Here is a 13,612-nt window from a genome sequence, read left to right as displayed (position 1 = left end):
TACGAACAAACCTAGCCGAGGTGATGGAATTTCAGTTGAGCTATTTCAAATCATAAAAGATGATGCTGTGAAAGTGCTGAACTCAGTATGCCAGCAAGTTTGGAAAACCCAGCAGTGGCCACAGGACTGGAAAAGTCAGTTTTCATTCCAATCCCTAATAAAGGCAATGCCAAAGAATGCTCAAACTACCACACAAGTGCTCTCATCTCACACACTAGCAAGGTGATGCTCAAAATTCTCTAAGCCAGGCTTCAACAGAACGTGAATCATGAACTTCCAGATGTTCAAGCTGGATTTAGAAAAGGCAGAGTAACCAGATCAAATTGCCAACATCCACTGGATCGTGGAAAAAGTAAGAGAGTTCCAGAAAAACATCTATTTCTGCCTTATGGACTATGCCAAAGCCTTTGGCTGTGTGGATCACAATAAACTGTGGAAAATTCTGAAAGAGAAGGAATACCAGACCACCTGACCTGCCTCCTGAGAAATCTGTATGCAGGTCAAGAAGCAACAGTTAGAACTGGATATGGAACAACAGACTGGGTCCAAATAGGAAAAGGAGTACGTCAAGGCTGTATATTGTCACCATGCTTATTTAACTTCTATGCAGAGTACATCATGAGAAACGCTGGGCTGGAGGAAGCACAAGCTGGTATTAAGATTGCTTGGAGAAATATCAATAACCTCAGATATGCAGATGACACCACCCTTATGGCAGAAAGTGAAGAACTTAAGAAGTTGACTTCAAACTCAACATTCAGAAAACTAAGATCCTGGCATCCGGTCCCATTACTTCATGGGTAATAGATGGGGAAACAGTGGAAATAGTGACAGACTTTATTTTTCTGGGCTCCAAAATCACTGCAGATGGTGACTGCAGCAATGAAATTAAAAGATGCTTGCTCTATGGAAGAAAAGTTATGACCAACCTAGACAGCATATTAAAAATCAGAGACATTACTTTGCCAACAGATCCATCTAGTCAAAGCTATGGTTTTTCCATTAGTCATGTATGGATGTGAGAGTTGGATTATAAAAAAAAAAAGCTGGGCACCAAAGAATTGATACTTCGGAACTGTGGTGTTGGAGAAGACTCTTGAGAGTCCCTTGGACTGCAAGGAGATCCAACCAGTGCATCCTAAAGGAAATCAGTCCTGAATATTCATTGGAAGCACTGATGCTGAAGCTGAAACTCCAATACTTTGGCCACCTGATGCGAAGAACTGACTCATTGAAAAGACTCTGATGCTGGGAATGATTGAAGGCAGGAGGAGAAGGGGACGACAGAGGATGAGATGGTTGGATGGCATCACCGACTCAATGGACATGAGTAGAGTAAACTCTGGGGGTTGGTGATGGACAGGGAGGCCTGGCATGCTGCAGTCCATGGGGTCTCAAAGAGTCGGACATGACTGAGTAACTGGAACTGAACTGTCCCACAATAGGTACAGTTAGGATGAAATTCCCTATCACGGGAAAGACTTCTCCACCTTTTGACCTGTTTGCACTCTGGTTTGTTTCTTTCATGGTACATATCTGGGTTTACAAAATTGTAAAGAAAATATAACTCAGATTTTGAGATAAGCAGAATGTATCCCATCACACTGATACTTGTCAGCTGAAATATTTGAGACACCTCAACCATTAATGGGGATCATGACAGCATTATTACTGCCCCTCGCAGGCAAATATGTGAAATGGTATCTGGAATGTTCAGTAATTAATTTCTTCAACTATTTGAATCATTTCCTTTTTCTGTTTCTAGTATTAAGTTTTGTAATATATCTTTCATGATATTAAGTTTTAAAAATTCTGTAACATAAAGAATTACCAGAGCTTCTGATTCTTCCCAGTATGGATATTTTCCTCCAATAGTCTCCTTAGTTGAAGGCAAGGGTAAGCATGATGATCAAATACCTAAAAAAAAAAAAGGATCAGAAAAATTGTGCTGTGGATGTGGGCAGGGAAACTGAGTCACTTAGACTTACACTCCTATATACAAAATATGAGTAACCACTGCTTTACAAACAAAAATAGCCATTTCTGGCAAAATGAATATACCTTTGTGAGCTCCAATAGAACTTTAACCCAGTGAATTAAAGCCTTTGAATTAATGACATCCATAGTATATGGTTTAATAAAATGGATAATAAGTGGAAATATATGGTTGTAGACCCAAATTTTCAAACTGTCTCATATGTCTAAATTTTCATGTAAAATCTCACATCTTTCCTTATTAAAATCTTTCCCTTCCTGGAACTGAATCCTTTCTGATCCTTACAAAGCAGTTAATAAGTATCTTCCCTTCAGACGAGCTAACTACAACTTCATTTTGATTTTTAACAGCAAAAATAAGTTGACTTATTTTTTGTAATATATTTACTATGCTTTAAAAAAAGTAAGTAAAATCTTGTGGTGGGTTTGAGCAGACTCTAATATTCATCCTTCTTAAGTAAACACAATGCATTTAAAGGATATTACCTGTAAGGAGCACTGTACTAGAAAAGGGCTCCAGTGTTGTAGCCATTTGAGAAATCTAGGCGTGTTTAATCTGCTCTCATATTTCTTATAAATTGTGAATGAACTAACGAGTGATACCAGTCAGAGATTCACCCAGTCATTCACATCAGCTGTTAAAACTCTTATGTGGATTTAAACGCCATTTCTGAACAAAAGTTCTCACACACAGAAATAATGTCTTTGAAGAGACATTTATAGTATGTTTCCATTGAATTTAAGAGTTCAGAGGTAGATCAGTCATAATCTTCAGTAAATAACGTCCTAGTGCATTCAGTGCATGTGTAGCATTCTTTTACTGTTTTATATTAAGAATATAATATACATATCTACAGGTATCTTACCTGGCATCCAGTCTAAAATCAAAAATCATACCAAAAACTTGTGCCTGACTGTTGGACTCTCAACATTTACAGGTTGGCTACTCTGAAGCCACTAATTTGGAATTTTCTGTTTATCACTCCTTTGTTTCAAAATGTGTGTGTATATATAATACACATACACATGTGTGTATACAATACACGTGTGTATATAGTATACATACATAATAAAATATATAAAAATGTATGGTTTGTCATATATGTCATATGTTATGGCATATAATATTATAGGATGCATATATCAAGCATAAAATATATACTTTCATCATATATATATGAAAAATTGATATGGTATGATATAATATAGGTGATAGAAATATATAAAATTTATATAAATATGCCTTATCTATATGGATATGCTTTATTTTTATCATAGATCATATACAATATATAAAATTATATATATATATTTCTTATATATCTGCAAACATAGATTTTATTTGTATTTATAAATAGGCTGTGAAATTGGATATCATATTGCAAACAGTCTTCTGAAACTTGATATTTAGACACTAGCTGCCTATATTCAACAGATTTTAATCTTATTTTCTCACTCTCTTTCCATTTATTCTATTGCTACTTTCTCAGCTTTTTAGGTTGGAAACCCATTGTGTTAATTTTCATCCATATTTCTTTCATAATATAAATATTTGGAGCTGTAGATTTTATTCAAATCATTTCTGTTACAGAAATTCTGATATAATGCTTTTATTATAATTTATTTCTGGATGGTTTGAAATTCTTTTACAATTTCTTCTTTAATTCCTAACTTAAAGTATTTTTAAACCTCTAAATAAACATGTTTACATTAAATTTTGATAAACCATCCTAGATTTATCTTTAAAATGTAATCTGATATTATTTGTGTTTTAAAAATCTTATTTAATCCATTTTTTCTTGTTGCAGATGAGTGCCTTCTCTGCACTTTTCCTGGTTATCTTACTTTCTTCTATTCATGAAAGAATTAACAGATCAATGTTATGTTTTACCATTTTTATATATTAAGTAATATCTAAAACAGACTTTGTTCTTAATAGTGAAAAGTAGTCACTATTTTAGAGAATATTTTAAAACTAGTTGAAACTCATCCAGTCAGAATGGCTGCGATCCAAAAGTCTACAAGCAATAAATGCTGGAGAGGGTGTGGAGAAAAGGGAACCCTCTTACACTGTTGATGGGAATGCAAACTAGTACAGCCACTATGGAGAACAGTGTGGAGATTCCTTAAAAAACTGGAAATAGAACTGCCTTATGACCCAGCAATCCCACTGCTGGGCATACACACTGAGGAAACCAGAAGGGAAAGAGACATGTGTACCCCAATGTTCATCGCAGCACTGTTTATAATAGCCAGGACATGGAAGCAACCTAGATGCCCATCAGCAGATGGATGGATAAGAAAGCTGTGGTACATATACACAATGGACTACTACTCAGCCATTAAAAAGAATACATTTGAATCAGTTCTAATGAGGTGGATGAAACTGGAGCCTATTATACAGAGTGAAGTAAGCCAGAAAGAAAAACACCAATACAGTATACTAACGCATATATATGGAATTTAGAAAGATGCTAAAAATAATCCTGTATACAAGACAGCAAAAGAGACACTGATGTATAGAACAGTCTTTTGGACTCTGTGGGAGAGGGAGAGGGTGGGATGATTTGGGAGAATGGCATTGAAACATGTATAATATCATATATGAAACAAGTCGCCAGTCCAGGTTTGATGCACGATGCTGGATGCTTGGGGCTGGTGTACTGGGACGACCCAGAAGGATGGTACAGGGAGGGAGGAGGGAGGAGGGTTCAGGATGGGGAACACGTGTATACCTGTGGCAGATTCATGTTGATATATGGCAAAACCAATACAATATTGTAAAGTTAAAAAATAAAAAAATAAAAATAAAATATATATTAGAGGAAAAAAGTAAATAAAGTGAAAAAAAAAAAAAAGCTACACTGACGCCTAGATTTATGAGTAATGGGGCTCAACTTTAGTCCATATGAGGACTAAAATGTGGTTTTTGTCCTCAGGAGGTTACTATCCAGTTAGTGTTCTCAATGCATGCAAATATCTTAGAAGTTGATCTATTTTTTTTTTTTAAGAGACCTCAGCTAAGTAACAGATGTTTTATTGAACATCTGTCAAATCTGTTCTCATCCTCATCAGAGCCAACATTACCATCCTCCACGATATTTTCTGACTTTTATTGAGGTTACTGGAGTGTAAACGTGCTGCGCTATTCCTGCTATTAGAATATTAACCACAAATACAATATCATTCATATTCTGTACCCTGGATTTCTTACTCATATACTGTTTCTGATTCTTTGCTTTTCTTTAATTGTATTTCTATTACCCTTATTCAAATTTGGGGAATTGAAATTAATACCTAACTGTATTATGCTTAGTGAGATAGTTCAGTTCAGTTCAGTCGCTCAGTCGTGTCTGACTCTTTGCAACCCCATGAATCGCAGCACGCCAGGCCTCCCTGTCCATCACCAACTCCTGGAGTTCACTCAGACTCACGTCCATCGAGTCAGTGATGCTATCCAGCCATCTCATCCTCTGTTGTCCCCTTCTCCTCCTGCCCCCAATCCCTCCCAGCATCAGAGTCTTCCAATGAGTCAACTCTTTGCATAATTGGCCCTCATACCGTAAGTACAGTCAAGTAGCTAATTAGCTATTTTAAATCCAGCCAACTTGGCTTGGTACCAATAAAATATGGATATATCTGTGTGGTATCATGATTAAAGCACCAGTGGACTTCATGCTGTTTCAAAATCCGAATAACTAGAAGGGATGACTCGTATGAGGCTAACTTTGGAACTGGCAGAGCATCAATAGTGACTGATCTTATGTAGGGTGAGGGGGTTGTTAGGTTATTTTTATGAAAGGAAACTTTATTTTGTCAGTTTTCAGACCCAGTTAGACAGTGGTCTTGGTTTTATTTTGATCCATCATGGTTACAGAGTAGCCTTGTCTGGTATTTTATGAAATTATTTATGTCCAACAGAAGAATGGCCCGCCCATGAGTGCCAGGTCAGCTCCTTGCAATACCAAGGCCTAGCTGATGCGACTAGGCCAAGTCGTGATGGTCAGTGATGCTTTTTGTCTTCATCACCCATCAAATTAAGCTTCATTCACTCATTCCAAAAGCACTGGTTGCTAAGTTAGAAAGGCTAACACATGTTTATCAAAGCTGAAAGTAGTTCTGAACAAATGAAACTGTTTTATTTCATAGTATTCATAGTCAAATAATGGATATAAATAATACTGTTCCAAAATGAATATGATAATGGAACTGTGCTGTTTGCAACAAAAGATAAGTAAATGATAACTATTTTAACTTAGAAGAAAGCTAACAAAGTCTGGAAAATTACCAAAGGTTTTGCAGAAGATGTTACACTTGATTTGAGATCTAAAGCATGAAAAAGAGTTAAGTAAACAGAGAAGGGAGTAGGGCTCCAGGGAGAAGGAACATATCTAAAAATATTGCTTTTTGATACAGCATGCTACAGTGCACATGGAGATTGAAAATAAAGCTTTTGTAGCAGGATTAGAAAGAGAGTAGAATCTTGGTATGAGATGAGAAAAGAGTCTTAGTTGGGGTCAAATCATATAAGGACTTGTAAACCACGTTCAGGAATTTTATATTCATTGTAAGAATGATGGAAAATACTGACATATTCTATCTAATGACATTAACATTTTTGAAATATCATTCCTAATTCACAATCTGATACAGTTAGAATGAAATTTTTAAATATGATGTCCTCAAAACATTGGAGAATGATTCTGAATCCCCAAATCAAAACCACTAGCTTTTGCTCAAGGGGCTGATAAGCGTTCTGTGATTAGGGAAGTACTGGAAGGAGACTGAAGTTCTCTAAGCACATCTTAGCTCATGTATTTAACATAATATATTAGATTCTGTGCATTTCAGTTGAAAATATTTTCCTAGAGTCTAAGACACACCACAGAAAGTCTAAGGAGAAAAATGAAGGTACATTGTTAGCATCACTCCTTTCCTAAGGCCTCTTGTTTTTTTGTTGTTGTTGTTTGTTTGTTTGTTTTAGCAGGTAAGACATCGCATATTCTTTGTGATGGGCTTTATGTGGTTTGTCTCGGTCCCTGCACAGGAACCATACTTTTCCTGAGTTTGGAATGTTAAATAAGAATTGAATACGCCTTCACTTTGAAGTGCCCTCACTGATTCTTCTAGCTATGGAGAAGATTACCCCATGCACTGAAGTTGGTTTTAAAGCCATCTCATATATGAGAACGCATAGAATATTTCTTGATTGAAATAACAGAAGATTCTGTATATGTATCTTCATCACTGGATGTTTCTCTGTTTTGGTTTTGATAACACATCTTGACTCTCTGTGGGTTCTCTGACTCACTTTACCCTTTAAATCTGTGACCTGACTATTCTCAATCCAGACTGCGCACTTGACTTTTAAACCTACCCAGAGTTGAACCTTGATCTTAGCGACCCTCAGTGTTTTCTTGTACAACCCCTCATTAGTCCTCTTAAAGTGTGATTTACTCATTTCTCTGTGATCCACCAACTCAGATTTCTGGTGTTACAGAAACTATTTTTCTATCAAATTTCTGTTATGTTTAGGTATTGACAGTACTTAATTCACACCAGATATTATGAACATGGAAACTCTAGACAGTATTATAACATTGGAGGTTTTAAAAGCACTTCTCTTGGGGTAACTCTGAGATTAGGATTCTTATTGCTTTACTTTTTCCTGTACTCTTTAGAATAAATGATTAACCTTACTTGGCTTTGGTTTTAAAAGTTGGGATAATAATAAAAATAACCTTAACAATAGCAAGAGTACTGAGGAAAATAGTTATAAAGGGAATAAATTATAAAGATTAAAAATGTTAAATATCATGCCATTTTTAACCACCTGTACTGAAAGTACATCATATTCTAGGTAAAAGTCAAATTGATATTCAATCACAGTTTGTCAAACATTATCTTTGATCCTATCACTAACGAGTCATCAGATTTCAAAACAAATATCACACTTGATCAAAAGAAATACTCTATAAGTAGATGTTTTTCTATTCTACCTCTGTTGGGAAATAAACTGTTTTTCACAGTTAATAGTCACTTTTTTAAAAAGATACACATGTTTTGCAATCAAATAACATGTCAATCTAATATTCTTCAGTAATCAAAAAATAACATTCTCACATTTAGTTTTTTGCAAAATATAAAAAGCTGAGTATTACATATAAATTTCTTTGAGCCAAACAAATGCACATACAAAGCTATCATTTATACACTCAGTCCAATAAGGCTTCTTGTTTACTTACAACTACAAAACCTACAGAATGCCTGACAAGCTCTGAACTCACAGATTTCAGTTAAATCCTTCAGACTACACATGGGTCCATTCTCCTCAAGGTTGTGTACTGGACTTCCTTTTTGTCTGCTTAGCACTGTAAGATTGCCAAAAACTCCATTTTACTTTTCAGTGGCTTTCTACTCATTTGCTATCCCCTTGACACCCACTATTGAAATCCAATAATCATTAGAAGGACTGATGCTGAAGCTGAAACTCCAATACTTTGGCCACCTGATGCGAACAACTGACTCATTTGAAAAGACCCTGATGCTTGGAAAGATTGAAGACAGGAGAAGAAGGGGATGACAAAGGATGAGATGGTTGGATGGCATCACCAACTCAATGACATGAGTTTGAGTCAACTTCTCTGGGAGTTGATGATGGACAGGGAAACCTGGCATGCTGCAGTCCATGGGGTCTCAGAGTCGGACATGACTGGGTGACTGAACTGAACTGACACCCACAGATTTAAGACTGGTTTATCATTTGGTAGAAAACCAGAGAATCTGTCTCATTTCTCTGTCCCTGCACCCTCTATCTCTAGACTGTTGAACCCCTTCTTCAAGGTTTTGGCAGCTCTGAACTCCATTTTGTGACTCCAAAAAGCTAAGGCCGGACAAAACATCCATGGCCTTTCTGCTTGTCAGTTTTGACTCCTTTTTGGATTCTCAGCCTCTGTCACTGCACCTATTAAAGGGGTAAATAGAGCCTTGAGGAAAACAATGACTCTATTCTTAAGTTTCCTTTTCTGTGGGATTTTAACCTTTCAGGCCCTAGTTTCCATAGAGGCACATCAGTGCTTTCATTTACAACTTATTTGTTCAGCTAAGCCTTTGCACAATGCTGAGGTTAGGGATAGCCACCCACTTACGAGTCAAAAAATTCACCTAGAACTTGCTATCTGCCTTTGGCACTAGAGGTTCCTCCACATCCATGGATTCAACTACACTCAGACCAGGTAGTACCACAGTATTTATTATTGAAAAAAAAATCCATTTTTACTGTTGCAAAAAATCTTCAAGCGGACCCAGGCAATTCCAGCCAATGTTGTCCAGGTTAGCTGTTTATTATTCCACTTCCCTGACATGTTTTCAGTGGAGGAATAGATCATCACAAGTAATTCCATCTTACCCAGGAGCAGCAGTAAGAGTTTCTCTTCTTACCTTCATCCTACCTACACTTTCTCTCATCCCCATTTTCTAAGCATATAATATGGAACAAGAACTACAAATCATGTGAGATTGTAAGAGATGCAAATTAGAAATTAAAAATATCTAGTAACTCATGATTATTTCTGGGATGCTCTGGCCTTAAAATTTTCTTAGATTTCCCATTTACAGTTCTGTTTTCCAAATGTTTTGAAATTGACAGTATTGATTTCAGTGCTTTGGGAAGCTACCTTTCGTGCTCCCAACTTTTCTTCCAGCTTTCCACTCTTTTCTCTGCACTGGTTTCTCTTACAAGTCTGCATAGACAATGTAATACAAGAGTATGAAAGCACTTTTTAAAACTCTTTCGGGACTTCTTCTCTGGTGGTCCAGTAAAGACTTTGCCTTCCAATGCAGGAAGTGCCAGTTTGATATCTGATTGGGGAGCTAAAATTCCACATGCCTCACAGCCAAAAAACCAAAACATAAAACCGAAGCAATATTGTAACAAATTTAATAAAAGATTTTTAAAATGGCCCATATAAAAAAAATCTTAAAAAAACAACAACTTTCTCTACTCTGGCATTTATGCAAATTTAGATAAAATCTATTTTTATCATCTCTTTTACTTTTTTCAGTAATAAAACTTTTTAGTACACCTTTCAAATTACAATTGTGTAGAAAGGTAAAGATTCTAACAAATTAAAATACTTGGTAACAATCCTAGATTCCTAAAATAATTATATAAAATGGAAAGCTGCCATAGAATATTTTAACTTTCTACACATAAGTAAAAAATATTCCTGATTATTTTAGAATTAATCCTATCATGTTTCACATATGTCAATAGAATTTGCCAAAGAATATCCACTTGTACCTAAAATATGAATAGCAAAACACACACACACACACACACACACACAGTTACTTTGAGAGACAATAATAAATTTTGGAAATTGCTCACATAACAATTTGCTAAGTTTGCTTTCTGATTAGGGAATAATATTATGTGAAATAAGAAAAAATGAAATTTACTATTTTAACTAAACAAAGTATACACTAAAGTTCATGCTTATCTTCTGAAAAAATACCCTTGATTAATAATTAGTCATATATTAAAAATGTTATTTCTGCTGTTCCATGGGATTATATGTGAGATTTTCTATGGAATAAATATTATCAGATAAATATATTAAAAGTGCTTTGACATTCCAGAGTGTAGGTGGAGCAATGAATTTACAAAGTTAAATGATTTATGAGTAATAATCAGAATATTTCATTTAGCCATGCCATATATTTGATCAAATTTAGTGATATAAAACAGGTATGGGAATGTCACCTCTGTTACAGCAATTAAAATTTCACTAGAAATAGAAGAATCAAGAGTTTTTTATTTATGATACAAAATAAATTATCTTTTAAAGCAATGTAAAACTTTTAAGAAAACTACTGACACCTATGTTCATAAAGTGATATTCCTATGTTATTTCTTTGGCTTAAGAAAGGGAATACCCGTGGTTTTTAAATCATTTATCAGCACAATATTTTAAACATTACAGCCTTATTCCTCTTGGTTAAAAAATTGTAGTATCTAATCCTAAAATGTATCTTCTTTTGCATTTGCCATTTATTTGTCCCCTTTAGATGACATTTGTAGGCAGCAACTGTGCAATATCCCATTGTCCTTTTTTAAAAAGGAAACTTATGACATGCAAATTACACTTTAATAAAAATAACCTATTATGACTAAGATTATATTTCTCTGTCATAGAAAATAATTTTTATCTTACTTTGAATCAGATGAATTTTATATCATTTTTACTTGAAATATTCCTCTATGTATTTTAAAGAAGACTTTTGAAAACAGAATAATGTAAATGCCTCTTATTATGGAATTTTAAAAATTTAGAAATTTCTTCTTTACGTTGTACTCAACAAATAGGGAGACTAACCAAAAAAGTGTCATTTCTTGACTTCATTCTTTTTAATCCCCCCTTACTTCAAGAGAAATTTTTGCCCTTACATCAGGTTGATCCACACAGCCTATGTATTTTGTCTCATATAAAAGCATCAAGTCTTTAAAATGTTCTTTGTGTTTTATTTTTACTGGAATATATTTTTAGGTCTTAAGAAGATATTGATGTCCTACATGTATTTTAATTAGCTATATCCTTTGAGGTGTTGAGTAATTTTATAAAAGACACAGTCTGTCTCTAAGATTTTGGAAGATTCTTTTATCATTCATAAGAGTTGAATGATTCTTGAGGGCTTCATAGAAAAGATTGTAATACAATTATCCCTTTTGTGATAACATGTAGCAAAGGATATGAGTGTGCACATAATATTTTGATTAAAAGATAAATGCAGAAAGATAAACATTTTATTTGCAATATGTGACAGATATTTTAATATTTTAATGCCTGTTTTAATTCTGACCTAATTCCATAAATTCAGGGGCTTCCCAGGTGGCGCTAGTGGTAAAGAACCACTTATGTGCAGGAGATATAAGAGACTTGGATTCTATTCCGGGTTGGGAAGATCCCCTGAAGGAGGGCACAGCAATCCGGTATTCTTGCCTGGAGAATACCATGGACAGAGGAGCCTGGCGTGCTACAGTCCATGTGGTCACAGGGTTGGACACGACTGAGTGACTAACATTTAATATCATAAAATTCTCTTTCCTTTACTGACAGTAAGGGAATGAGTTCAGGAAAATCAGATTTTAACTGTGGCAATTTTACCCATTACTTCAAAAAAAACAGTTAATTGCTTTTAAATTTATAGTTCAGTTCAGTCACTCAGTCGTGTCCGACTCTGTGACACTGTGAATCAGTAGTTACCGCTTTTTAAAAACAAGTGTTCAGAATTACAAATGACTGTATATATCTAATTAAAATTAAAATGGCAAAATACATCAAATAGGAGACAACATGTGTGCTAATGTTTAATTGAACATACTGTACATATGAATTAAGCATATAATTCAAAGAAATTTTACTGAGTATGCACCACTGTAGCTATCACCAAGATCAATATACAGAAAATTCCTCTGAGGTAACCATTATGAACACCATATATTAATGCCAGTAGTTAATGAACTCATACAAGTGAAGTCATATGGCATATATGCTTTGATTTTTGACTGTTCTTTCAATGTTTAATGTAGTGATATTCACTCATGTCACACCAGAAGTTTTTTTGTTTGTTTGTTTTTTGTTTTTTTCATTTCTGTGTAGTTTTCCTTATGTGAATATACTACAATTTGCTTATACATTTTATCATTGATGATTATTTCCAATTTGGTGTTGTGATGAATGAAGCTGTGTTGAACATTCTCGCATAAGGCCTTGGTTGGAATTGGTTTGTCACATTGTATACCTTAGCTTCGGAGAAGGCAATGGCACCCCACTCCAGTATTCTAGCTTGGAAATCCCATGGACGGAGGAGCCTGGTAGGCTGCAGTCCATAGGGTCATGAAGAGTCGGACATGACTGAGTGACTTCACTTTCACTTTTCCCTTTCATGCATTGGAGAAGGAAATTGCAACCCATTCCAGTGTTCTTGCCTGGAGAATCCCAGGGACGGGGGAGCCTGATGGGCTGCCGTCTATGGGGTTGCACAGAGTCGGACACGACTGAAGTGACTTAGGGGCAGTGGCAGCAGCAGCATACCTTAGCTTTAGTTGCTACTACCAAACATATTTTAAAGGTGATTGTATCAAGTTATACTTTCACGGCCAGTGTTAACAATGTGACACTTGACTCGCGTCCCCTCTGCTACTTGTTACTCTCATTTCTATTAATTTTCTCCCATTCATTTGGGTGCAGTAGTATCTCAGAAATTTAATTTTCATTTCCCTAATGGCTAAAAACCTTTTTCATGTCCTTATTGGCTAGTTGGATATCTTCTTTTGCTAAGCATTTGTTCAATATTTTTTTTGCTACTTTTATTGATTTTAATGATATCTTTTACTTACTTTATTTAAATAAGCATTTCTGTCATAGTCCTTTAAGATATGTATATCAAAAATTCTATCTCAGCCTATGTTTTAATTTTCACTCTCTCAAAGTTATCTTAGAATGATTTGATATTCTTAATTTTAGTGACGCCTGATTGACCATATTTTTATGATTACTTATTGTGTCTTGTTTAAAATAAATACTTCCTTAGTATAAAATCATAAAACTAATTT

General features: G+C 35.0%; 1 long non-coding RNA gene across 9 annotated transcripts in view; it reads left to right on the top strand.

Annotated features, from left to right (window-relative positions):
* The window catches only part of LOC147370029 (uncharacterized), a 277,352-nt gene that overhangs the window by 54,585 nt on the left and 209,155 nt on the right, over positions 1 to 13,612 (top strand). Inside the window, exon 4 of one of the 9 annotated variants that reach the window (XR_015168330.1) lies at positions 11,875 to 13,584. The exons of 7 other annotated variants lie outside the window; for them this stretch is intronic. This is a non-coding gene — a long non-coding RNA (uncharacterized LOC147370029). Of the gene's footprint in view, positions 1 to 3,803; positions 4,133 to 11,874; positions 13,585 to 13,612 lie in introns of those variants that run through there. One more of the 9 variants, XR_015168331.1, reaches the window with a different exon arrangement.

The sequence above is a fragment of the Bos grunniens genome, chromosome 7, assembly GCF_055505025.1.
Source record: "Bos grunniens cultivar Pamir isolate PY7600 chromosome 7, Bosgru_T2T1.0, whole genome shotgun sequence".
Classification (NCBI taxonomy): domain Eukaryota; kingdom Metazoa; phylum Chordata; class Mammalia; order Artiodactyla; family Bovidae; genus Bos; species Bos grunniens.
Note: the sequence above shows the minus strand (reverse complement) of the source record. Positions and strands in the feature narration are given on the sequence as shown.